Source organism: Sus scrofa, chromosome 5 (genome assembly GCF_054392235.1).
Source record: "Sus scrofa isolate SSC_HxYL_T2T_F1_AM1 chromosome 5, Sscrofa_HxYL_maternal_Yorkshire_Landrace_v2.0, whole genome shotgun sequence".
Lineage (NCBI taxonomy): Eukaryota > Metazoa > Chordata > Mammalia > Artiodactyla > Suidae > Sus > Sus scrofa.
The window spans coordinates 109417742-109430911 of NC_139387.1; the positions used below are offsets into that span (position 1 = coordinate 109417742).

The following is a 13170-nucleotide window of genomic DNA, read 5'->3' on the forward strand; positions in this document are numbered from 1 at the left end:
TAGTGTAAAAAACTAGGAAGTTTATAGCGACAAACGCTCCTTTATAGTGAATTGAATTAAATGATAAAGCAGTCACTTGTGGTCTTCAAAACTCCCAAGAAAAGCTGGCAGAAGAACTTGAAAGAGAATATTCTACATCAGAGAAACGAATTACAGAGGGCAGCGCTAGTTTGAGAGGGAGAAGACGCTGGAATAGAGAGAGACGTCAAGCCCAATTACCAGATACAGGAGAGCAGGCCTCATAGGTAACTTGGACAAGAAGTGAGTCTGTGAGGCATAACAATGCCTAGGCTGCATCACACAGGTCAAAGTCTCATAAGATACTTCTTCTTTTCTTGTTTTGTAGATTTTATACATGGGCTTTAAAGTGTCTGCAGCTGGACCCTATTCCCCGGAAGGGGAGCAGGTATGTGGGAGTCAAGGAGGAGGATGCAATAGGTTACATGTATAGGTTTGCGCAAACGCATACAGATATATATGCACACACAATTGTTTTTGACATGCTATATAGCTCTTCCAATCTCTGCCTCTTAAGTTCTAATCTTTTTAGTCCCAGGCTGTGTCAGTTCCATTACAGTTCCATTCCTACCACACTCAAGATTCCTCACTGCCCAGATGCATAGCTCTATCTAAACAGCGTGGCAATAGGATTCATTTGAATGCCCCGTCTGGTCGCTCACTTTCCCTTCAGTCTGCTCCTACCACCAACCTGGCCATGGACACCTTCTAGTCTCAGGTTCATTGTCAAGACTCCTAAATTCCCTGCCCCATCTGTCATCCTCGACTGTTGTGACAAAGTCTCGACAGTGGAAATGAGCGTTTGAGTAGGCTAAAAGTGTCCTTGTGCCTCTAGGCTGCCTCTCTGGAGCAATGGTGAGCAAGAGGAAGGCTTGCGGGCCCTGCGAATACCCCAGTCCCTACAAGATAGTAGAGCCTAAGTATTGCCTGGTGTCTTTGCTGCCCACTGAAGTGGGAGCCAGCAAATCCTTTTCATCAGCATTTCACTTGTGAAATTTGACCTGTGAAACTTCCATCTATTTACCTCCATCATCTTTTTTTTCTGACTTGTTTTTTCTTAAAGATCAAATAAAAAGTATTTTTATGTACATCCACCAACATCAATGGTTATTTCTTTCAAAAATAAATTAGGCAACAGGTTTTATTGTAGTGAATGGCTCCTCTTTTATGTTTCACAATAGAAAAATTTCTAACTCTCCTTGAAATTGAAGATTAATTAATAATCATTAAATGTGTTTCTCCTAGGTGCCCGATCATTTAGATAAAAAATGAAATGCTCAGTTAATCATATTAAGTTTAGCGACTGACACACATCCAGATGTCCCAAGATGTTTGGTACAATATAAAAAGAAAAGAGTAATTGGCAGAATTCTCCTTTTGTTGTCTACATATAATGATATGTAAATGGGTAACTGTCTACATACTAAACCCTCAGTCTGTTTTTCTGTAGGACCCAGGAACATAATACTATACTTAAAATGGGTATCATTGGATCTCATTGAAAGAGCAGGAGATGTGTTTTTGAAGAAGTGAAGGTTTTAATTGTGCAGTGATGGTTCACATATGAGGAATTGAAAATAATGAACTGTGAATTTAAGGTTCTCTTCATCCATAACAATCAGCTCACTACAAATACTGATCTTTTTTTTTAAAAAATATTCTCATTGCGTCAGCCGAAAGGACAGATGGCTCATTTTTCATGTCTATAGATCTGTTCAATGTTAATAGCAGTCACTATAACCTTAAGACCCAAAGTCTGTTTTATCAGGTTAAGTATTTCATTTCAGTGTATGTCAACAGCACATAGTTCTTTGAAATTATGATGGTCTTTCTAAAGAATAAGGTTATTGATGTTTATGTTTATAATGGAACATACATATTCCACAGTTTATGCAGCTGATAGAGAACACTTATAATTAAAAACAAATTCAAGTATCTGAAAATGTCACTCCTATTACCATACTCTGATACATTAATTTTGATAAATTTAAATATAAAATATCTATTTAGTTAACTCAATATATGGATCTCAATTCAAATATGCTATTCTGTAGTAGGGGAATTTAAATTTAGTTAGACAAAATTTCCTATTCTACATTCAGAAAAACTAGTTCCACAAATGCATGCCAATCATCTTAGAAAGGTCTCAGGTTTTTAATAGCCTGGATTCAGGGCCTTTAATATATCTAATACGCCATAAAACACAGGAGCCATTTAAATTACTGTCTTTAATATGATTATACCTCAAAATTAACAATTAATACTCTGTAATTTCTGCTGTAGGGAGAGGTTAAATCAGTTGGAATATCCTTCTCATGTTTTTCATAGCTTGTGCCAATAGTTTCTATATTATTCTTATTGTTGTAACTGTGATTTTATGTTAAATATCTTCTGTTTTTTCTTTTCCCCCCAAACTTTGTAGGGTATTCCAAAATACCCTTCATCAGAAATGTTAAGTGTGCTGGGGATTCTGAGTTGTACATCAGTTCTCTGTCTGAAAAGAATTTTTCGGTGGATCTCATGCAGTCTTTTAATTCATATGACTTTTTAATTCTCTGTCTTAATAGAGCCGAGTTTGCTCAGCCTTTTCACTGAGCCCAGCTGACTCTGTGTGAAGTCGGAGCAGCATCCAGGTGCAGGCTAATGTAGACATGACCTCTGTCAAACCTCAGCCAGGAAGTAACTCCCCTCTTGTCTGTCCCCTGTACATATATGTGTGTGTGCATATATATATATGTTTCTATGTGTGTATAGATATATGTCTTATACATAATGACATCATGTATTTATATTATATATAACACACAATTATGCAATCTGTAATTATATAATGGCTTTTACATATGATTGTATATAGTTTTAAAAAGATTCTGGCATAAAATAGAATCTTATAGAATATTTCGTTCCTCAAAAAGTAGCTGTGGGTTCTACCTTAATAGGCAGTTGATTCATATTAGATAAAATAATGGAAAATCTGAATGGCCTTCAATACAAAGCTTGGGCATAATTAGAATAGATTTGAGGAGTTCCCGTCGTGGCGCAGTGGTTAACGAATCCGACTAGGAACCATGAGGTTGCGGGTTCGGTCCCTGCCCTTGCTCAGTGGGTTAACGATCCGGCGTTGCCGTGAGCTGTGGTGCAGGTTGCAGACGCGGCTCAGATCCCGCGTTGCTGTGGCTCTGGCGCAGGCTGGTGGCTACAGCTCTGATTCAACCCCTAGCCTGGGAACCTCCATATGCCATGGGAGTGGCCCAAGAAATAGCAACAGCAACAACAACAACAAAAGACCAAAAAGACAAAAAAAAAAAAAAAAAAAAAAAAAAAAAAGAATAGATTTGAGCATTGCATTACAACACGTGCCCCAATTTTTTCAGATATATATAGTTAATAGTATTTTAAATAACTTTTTATTAAGTTCCTACTACATGTCAGGCAATGCACTAAGTGCTTTACATAGATGGTCTATTTTCATCTTCACAATGACCCTCAAATAAAAAAGATACTAACGCTTTGACTATTTAGAGATGAGAGTATTCGTGGGCTGGAGGGGGGTAAGATTAGGAGAGGAGCAGAAGTAGTGGAGAAGCCAGAATTAGCTGCTGACTCTGCAGTCGACGTGCTTTTTCCCAGTGTTTCTCTGCCCATTAAATGATAGTCAGGAGGTTAAGTTAGTTAAAACTGGGCAGTGAGTAACCAGTGAGGTTAAAAAAAAAAAAAAAAGAGGGTAGCCTTAATTTGATGGTTCTATTATGGAAAGCTTTGAAAAAATCTTTCATGATGAACAACAGTTTAAAAAATCAGAAATACAACAGCTCATTGTTAATTTTAAAAATATTTGCTCAATTTCTACTAACGTAAACATACGTACAGAAGTATTTCAGAAAACGGGTCAGAAATAAATGTGAATAGTACTTTTCAATAATTAGAAATGTAAATAAAAAAATTACCAGAAGAAAGATAAAATGATTTTTAAAGTGAGCATATTATATCTAAAGGGGCCAGAAAGATTGGCGTGATCATACTGAATGGCCCAATGCTTATTTTTGGGTGACCTTATTTTTCAACCAGCTTTTAAAAGTCCCCTCCAGCTAACAACATGTAGGAAAAGCAAAAACAGATCAAAAAGCAAGAAGTCCATAATGCTCTTGTCAAAGTTTATCTCTTTATCGAATAATTCTCACTTATCTTTGCAAACACTGCATGGTTGACCACTTCAATGCCATTTCACTTTAAAAGAGGAATATTCATAAACAGCCTCAATTACTTTCCTATTGAATGCCCATGTCATTCATGAATGGTTCAAACAATCACATAATTTCCCTTCCTGTTTGGAAGTGTCAGAACGGGTCACAGTGCCATTTTATCAACAAGACGCAATGGACAGGAATAGGGACAAAACTCTCAAAAACTGGAAAGCGGGCAGCCATGGAGCTGCCCTGTGTAGAATGGCAGATCTCTCTGTGGTTCCTGTGGGTGTTGCATCCAGTAGTGTGCGTGTGCCAGTCGTGGAAGAACAAGTAGTGGTTCACAGGCAAAATACCTGGACGGCAGTGCTATGCCTTCTGGGGGAGGAGCCCATGCGTGGAAGGAACCTAGTGATGCTGTGGGAATTAATAGTTTCCTGTTGTCCAGAGGCGGGGCTCACAAGAACCAGAGGTCTGAGGCTTCGTGTAAGAGAACTCAGGTCAATCGGAAACTTGAAGCAGAAGCTCCATGGAGGGTCAGTGCAGTGGCTGGGGCTGGGCAACAAGGGCAGGGCTCGAACGTACTGGGTGTGTCAGTAGGACCTTCTATACCCTCTGCACTGTCAAGCTGAGTCCGACCACAAAGCCTCTGAACTGCATCAGGACTGGCTCAGGAACTGGTAGGGTGGATTTAGCAAATGAGAGAATGAAGAAGTCAACCCACTGGTGAACTGTGTCGTCTATACAGAAAATTAAGAAAGCATGGCAATTACTTAAAACAATCATTCCAGGAGTTGTGCTATGGCACAACGAGATTGGAAACATCTCTGCAGCCTTGGGACACAGGTTCGATCCCTGGCCCTGCACAGTGAGTTAAGGGTCAGGGGTTGCCACAGCTGAGGTGTAGGTTGCAACGGTGCCTTGGATTGGATCCGTGGCCTGTGAGCTCCATATGCCATGTGGAGGGGGGGGGCAGCGGGGGAGGGCAAAAAAGAAAAAAAATGATTCCAATTATTTGAGATCTCCCAGACAATGTGACTGCTTCACCTTCAGATAAGTTCTTTAAACTTTACTAATTTATGGCCAATCCTGGAGTATAAGCTTTAGGATACAAATATTCCTCACACTTAACACTCTTGTAAATAGGTTCACATTGAATGGTTTATACACATAGCAGCCACTATGCAAAGCAAAAACAGAGGAATGGGAATCTCAATTATGTTTCATCTGATCTACAGGATTTTGAAAATCTAAAGCTATGTATGTATTTAACTCCAAATAAGGCAGTAAAGAATTGACAGAATGGAAAATGGTAACGATATATAAAATGTCGCAAACTTAGGAAGTTTTAGTAACCTCTCTGTTCTTAAAGTTGATAATTTGTGACTTATAAACATCAGATATATACTTATCTCTAATTTGCATTGGTACCTCTCCTATGATTTTCTAAAAAATGAGTATATGACTAGGAAGAGAGAAATCCTATTAGAAAAAATTATGCCTGGGATCATTTTTGTTCTGATTCCAGAGATTTGAGTTTTAGAAAGAGGAAGGGATCTGCCAAATGTAATGAATAATTGCCTCATCGACCTCAGAGGTGGCGCTGACCTTAGAGATCAGATAGCCAAGATCCTTCTGTGACAAATGAGGAAACGGATGAGGTTTGCAGAACTAATAGAAGGCATTTTAGATCTGGAGCATACATATTAAAGCACCAGAAGCACTTCTTCACAGCAAAAAGCACAATGAGGTGCTTCGTCTGGAGACCTAGTTAAACATGGCTCTGTTCACTTACATGGGGAAAGGTTCTCCAGCTAAGCTCTGTGTCTGACTCCAGAGATAGACACTTGCTGGGAAATAAAAGCTAACTGTCTGCCAGAGCCAGACAGAAAAGCCTGCTTGGACATTCTAGTGGGTACAGGGGGAAAACCTCAGAAGAGGTGTAACTAAGGTGGAGAGCAGGTCCATCGACCAAAGAGAGAAATGCATTGCGAAACTCATTAAGCCTTATGATTTGGGCCAGGAAGCATAAGACAGCATGAACCGAGAGGGAGGGTGTCATGTTATCTCTTTTGAAAGAACATGATTAGAAAGGTTTTAAAGTTCTGGTTTCTGTAAATACGGAGCTCTTCTAGTGCCTGGTTCTGGAAATATACAACAATATGTCTACGGAGTCTCTAGTTAGGGACACTTGAGATGTAAGATATTTTAACATTTTTGAATTTAGAGTTCAGGATAAAGTAGAGCGTAATTCTGGTCTTAGCCTCAGTCTGGAAAGCAAGAAACAAGGCGCAGTCTCCAACTAGTTCCACTCGGGGCCACAAGTGATTCTGACCCAGTGTTCTGACCCAGTGTCCTGACCCCACTGAATCTAGGATGGCTGACGGGGATAGTGGACTCCGGAATCACATGCTTGGATGGAGTCTGCATGCACACCAAAAGCAGAATCACACGCTGGGGCTCAGGGGAGTTCAGTCCATCAGGCACACCATGACATGTCGGCATCGTGACAACAGCAGGACGCAAGTCTGACCTAAAAGTCAAGAATCAGGAGCCTGAGATGTCGATTTGAGATATCCTGGCTCTCAAGGGAGCAAAACTCAGGGATGGGGAATGATTAATAGCCTGACATTAATAAGCAATGAGGTCCTGCTGTATATGGCACAGGGAACTATATCCAATCACGTGTGTTACAACACGATGGAAGAGATGAGATGAAGAACACACACATATATATATATGTGTGTGTGTGTGTATGACTGGGTCACTTTGCTGTAGAGCAGAAATTATAAATTAACTATCATAAAAAGGTTAAAAAATACCCTGACGTTGTAATCAGAAAATTGTATCAATAGGCACAATGATCTCATCACCCAGGCCAGAGATCAGAGAACACGTGGACTTTAGGGGCATTAACAAGACAAAGGCCCAGTTCCAGGTCTCTAGGGGCTGGAATACTGGGAAGCTACCAAGTCCGAGATTATCTAGAGCCACTTAAATCCCCGATGTGTAACATGAGGAGCCGGGATGAATTCAGAGGATGAATTCCGACGTCGGGGCCACACAATCCACAGCTGTGTGGAGAGAGGGGCTGCCAGGGCAACACGCCATGTGACAGAGTGTCAAACAGAGGTCCGTTTTCAAAAAAAAGAAGTGGATGAACAGATTTGGGCCTTAGAGTCATAATGTGCGGTGTTATTAGGAAGGTTAACCAATTGCTAGGAAATCCACAAGATTTGATGAGGGGCTTCGTTAAATAAAAATACTCCCTGTATTTGGGTCTCTGCTAGCAGACATAAAATGTGTGGAACATTCTTATGGAACAGGAATTATTATTTATAGATGGAAGCTAATGACTGTAACGAAAGCAGAGCATTTTAAACAAGCAAATGATCAAAATTGACAACTCAAGTGTAAATAAGGCCCAGATTAATTAAGCTGCTCATTATTTTTCCTTGCAGCAGACATTAATTTGTGTTGTCTCTCTCTATCCCTACCTATCTACCTATATTTTATATACAGACAGATAGATACACATGCCTTTGCAGAGAGGCAGAGATAGAGAAATAAACAGATGGAGATGGACAGGCATACAACTAAATGTCCCGAGTCATTCTGGCTCGCAGTGAACTCTGAAAGGGCAATAAACATTTTCTGCCCTTCCCTTTGCTCTCTGTTCCCACACACCGGGATCTTGGTTCCTGGGCGACCCTATCCTATTCCAGCCTCAGGGATTTTTACTTACTGTCTCCTCAACCAGGAAAGCTCTTCCCCCAGGCAGGGGTGAGATCACAGCCTCACTTCCTTCAGGTCTCTGCTCAGATTCTGTCTCCTTCTGGGAGGGGCCTTCTCTCAGATAATGTAACGGTGACCCGATTCTTGCAGCATACCCAGTTCTCATGCACTACTGTCTTTCTTTTCTAGTATTTATCAGCAAAGGCATACCACTTTTTGTGTGTTTGCTTTCACTCTCCCTACCTTAGGACTGTCAGATTTAGCAAGGAAAAATACAAGGCACCTAGTCAACATTTGAATTTCACATGAACGAGATGCTTTTTACTGTGTCCTAAATACTGCAGCAGACACACTCATACTGAAATATTACTTGTCATTACTTATACTGAAAACTTTTTCTCTGTATTTAGGTGTACCAGATATTGCTTAGAACATATTTATGCTACAGATGTATTTGCTGTTTACCTGAAATTCAAATTCAATAGAGCATGCTGTATTTTTTTCTGATGACACCTCCCCCCCCAGAATTTAAGCTACTTGAGGACAGGAACCTGAAACACGGTGCCCACTGCTGAATTTTCAGTATTTTGATCCGTGCCTGGCATACAACAGGCTCTCAATGTATATTGGTTGAATTAATGCATTAATCATTCTGTTTTCTTGAAATATCTATTCCCATCTTGCAGGTCTCAGCCTGGTGAAGTCTCTTAAGGCCCATATTTATACAAATAAAGAACATGTAGTAATAACATGATCTTTGGTGTCACGGCACATATCTTATTTCTCCGCAGTGTCTGGTATATAGTTTGGAATTTGCTAACTACCATCAGTTTGTAACATTCAACTACAGTAATCAAAAAGTTGAGAAAAAAAAAATATATATATTTTTTGTCTTTTGTCTTGTTGTTGTTGTTATTGTTGCTATTTCTTGGGCCACTCCCGCGGCATATGGAGGTTCCCAGGCTAGGGGTTGAATCGGAGCTGCAGCCACCGGCCTACGCCAGAGCCACAGCAACGCTGGATCCGAGCTGCGTCTGCAACCTACACCACAGCTCACGGCAACGCCGGATTGTTAACCCACTGAGCAAGGGCAGGGATCGAACCCTCAACCTCATGGTTCCTAGTCGGATTCGTTAACCACTGCGCCACGACGGGAACTCCAGAAAATATTTTTTATACCACTTGTGCATTGAGAGACTGTAGGAAACTCAAATATTACAAAATAGTATATTTTCAGGTCAGACATGCTTTGTGAAGGTAAATGCCTTTTATAGATAACATTTGTCAGTCACCTTATATAAACGTTCCTGCTTGTGTGTATACCATTTTCAAAAATTTCACGGTTTATCGTATTCAAATTATTTCCATGGATGTTATTCCCGGAGGTCCTTTAGTAACCTTCCTCAGCTGTGGGCAAGTTTTTCTCCTCTCTTTTCCTTAGTTTACCTGTTTACACAAATCACCGGTGACGAAGGTCCCCCAGGAGCTGGGGTTAGTCTGTTTCAGAGAGCCATTATTCTTTTTCATCCCCAATCTTTAAGTGCTAATGAAATCTACTTTCTCTTTTTCTTTGATAAAGAGAAGATAAGCTTCATATTTATAGACAGAATAATAAATAACTCAGATAATAATGAAATACCGAGAACAGCATATTCAAATGCCCATGCATAGATCTGCGAACTACAAAACAAAATTGATGCATTATTTTACTGTCTGATTTTTTAACTTAACCATTATTACCTTTTAAACCAAGGAGCACATGAATCTGGTGTTTTCATGGGTACCTGGTACTATGTGTTGAATGGTGTCCCCTAAAAAGCTTTGTTGAAATTGCTCCCCTGGTATCTGTGAGTGTGATCTTATTTGGGAATGAGGTCTTTGCTGACGTCATTAAAATGGGGTCATACTGCAGCAAGGTGAGCCCTAAATCTAACATGACTAACGTTTTTATAAGAGGAAAAGAGAGAGAGACACACAGAGGAAAGACAGCCAAGTGAAGACAGAGGCAGGGATTGGAATTACGCCGACGCAAAGCAAGGAATGCCTAAGGCTACCCGAAGCTGGAAGAGGCCAGGTGGGCTCCTTCCCTAGAGAGTTTGAGGGTACAGGGCCCAGCTGACTCTTTGATTTTTGATTTCTAGCCTCCAGAACTGTGAGAGAAAAAATTTGTTGCTTTAAGCTATCCGAGTCTTTGATAATTTAAGGCAGTCCTAGGAGAGAAATATAGTAGGCAGTTTAAAGTGTTCCTTCTTTGAAATCCAACTTTCCAACCTAAAATATGTACTGTCCACGAAAATCATTACTTCCCTTGTACTCTCTCTGTACAGATTTATTGGAGGTTATTTTGTCTCTCTTTCTCTCTTAGACTGGACTTTTTAAGGGCAAAGTTCATATCATTTATTACCATTATTTAACTCCAGCGCTCATTAGAGCATCTGGCATAGAAGATAGTAAATAAAATTTCATGAACTAATCAACAAATTATTTTTTAAATAAATAGTCTTGACTTACAAAGGCTTCTCTACACTTCAGCCCAAGAATGTACTGAAGAAAAGTCTGTTGCTTTCAAAAAGCAATACGAAGTTGAACAAAGGTTGTATTCCTTCTATTTTTATATTGTTTCCCTAGTCTGAGTTCAGAAGTACTGTCTTTAAAAAGGGTGGATGGGAGTTTCAAGTCACTCCTTGTGTTTTGTCTACACTTTGAAAGGCAAAAATCTCTTCCTATATTTACTCTGAGGGAACCTAGGTGTATCTGCTCCTATGTTCACCTGCAGTCATTATATATGTCAGGTTTTGGCTAAATGAAAAAGCCAAGCAGTTTTTAATACAACTTTTGAGTTAAATTTTCTAGAATAAAATCTAGCTTGGAGAAAAAAAGAGGAGAAAAACTAAAAAAGCTGTTAGTGATGAAAATAAAAATTTTAAATAGAAGCGTAATCTCAAGTATAAGGATAGGTTTGCAGTAACAAACGATGCCAAATTCCTAAAATAAAAACAAAAACACTTCAAAAAAAGGTGTAAATCCAAATAATTAGTTAGACTTCCAAATTTGAGGCTGAAACCCTTAATCCGACTTGCTTTGGCCTTGGGCAAATTAGATAGCTGAGAGTTCGTTTCTCCACCAAAAATTGTCCATAATAGCACAGTACCTCTCAGGGGTGTGGTTAGAATTTTTTGAGACCTATAAAGCATTTTGAAGAGGAAAATCCCATAACTAGACAGATGGCTCTCCTTGCAGGGATGTGTATTTAGGTGCGTTTAAGTCTGTCGGTCAGTTTGTATGTCATATTCTCCGTAATTGGTAGGCTCGTTGTGCAAAATAGTGGGTGACAGTGATGAAGAGCTTTCCAAAAGCAGGCTATAGTTACAACAGACGCATTATTATTTATCTGTGATGCCTTAAGGAACTTCTGAAAAATATGAGAGGATGAATATAGATGTCATTTTTTGGATTTCTTCCAAAGCTTCAAAGTATCATGTTCAAGGTTATACTGCTCTTTTTGTATTTACTTTTCTTATTTAGGATTTATTAATTCTGTTGGACAATGAGATATTTCAGTTTCTTCTGATTTTTTTTCATGTTGCATCTCAAACAGCAGCACATGTATTCTTGTAAAAGATAAAAGTAAAAATTACCCTTTCACCCAAGCACTTTTTTCTGCTTAAAATATAAAGAGTGGCACAATACTTATGTTTGCTAGAGGACTGATTTCCAGAAAGGAATTTTGTATTTATCATGTATTCATTGCCAGACATATTTATATGTCTTTCCGTCAGTGCTAAGTCACGTACAAATATTTAGGAGACATTATTCTACATAGCAGGGATTTTTAGATTCCTTTTTAAATCTTAATGTTTTAAAATTACTATTAAAACTAATGTATAGTGTCCCTAAATACTAAAAAAAGAAAAAAATTTAGTCTTAACAAGCACAATTGTGGATAAGTCGGAATGTGCATATGATCAAAATAGAATAAAAAAATTTAAAAACAGAATTTAGAAATATAAAGAATATATAGAAAATGAAGTTTCTTAATTTTTCAAAGATACGTTTTAAATAAGAACTTAAGTTTCCTTGTGTATGTGATGTATTTTGAAAAACCAAAAAAAAAAAAAAAAAAAGTAGGAGATAGGGCCCATGTAAGATGTTCCTTATTATACGTTGTCAGCTTATGGATCTAAGATTTTTGTACCTGCTGTGGTTGGTGCTGTGGGAAAACCCTTAGGAGGTATATTTCAACTGTTCTTGGTTTCATGTTTCTCAATGCCATTTATAGATGAGCATCTGCCACCCCTGTCCTCCTCCTTCTGAGAAACGCATTAATGCACAACAGTTTACCCATAAAACTGTAATTATTGGCTGCCTTTGATTTATTGAACTCTAAGCTTTAGTTTTTACAATCCTCTGTGGCCTAAATATGCAGGAATGTATTGAAATGGTCCATAGTTAATATCTACTCTGTGACATGGATGGGCATAGGAAAGCTTTATTGATGTCAGGTGTTATTACTATTTATAAGTGAAATTTTCTTATGTGATTTGCTAGATCCTTGAAAGAAAAATTAAAAAGAAATGAAGAAAAGCCTGAATAAGTAGCAACATTTTTGCCCTGTGGCATTTTTCTCCCTAGGCCATGAAGGAGAAGATTGGGGAAACTGAGTCTTCATGTAATTAAGAGCCTTTATGTTAAAGACAGTAACACTTAGAAGCAGAATACAAGCACAAACAGTTGTTGCTCTAAATGAGAAACTGGAGGTTAACTTGCAGAGAGGATGTCTATTATTGAATCTTAATAAAATTGGGCATTCGTCTTTAGAGAATGATACAACATCATCTTTAAGAAGATTTTCTTTTCTATTTGTGATTGGTAAGAAGTTTCACTGTCTTCTAAGTATTAGGGTGTGAGGTAGCTAACACTATTTTCCCATCTTTCATATATCATATCTTTCATATATCATCTCTTTCATATAGCTTTTCAGATGTTATAAAACCCTACTTTACAGACAAAACAAGCTGTATTTAGCATTTCTGCTTGATTTCTGGTGAATGTGGCATTAAACCATCAGTTGACAAAAGCTATTTTTCAAATAAAAGCATACTGTACTGGAAAATGAAAGGGACAAAGATATTATCACACCAGGCTTTATGAAACTCATTAAAATGTATGTGAACCAGGAGCAAATAATGTATAAAAGAGAACTCAGTGGTCTGTTTAAAACTAAATAATAATA

The 13170-nt window shown here is 38.5% G+C and overlaps 1 protein-coding gene across 5 annotated transcripts in view; it reads right to left on the reverse strand.

Annotated features, from left to right (window-relative positions):
• Window positions 1-13170, reverse strand: part of SYT1 (synaptotagmin 1) — a 521895-nt gene that overhangs the window by 310345 nt on the left and 198380 nt on the right. The gene's annotated exons all lie outside the window — the stretch shown is intronic.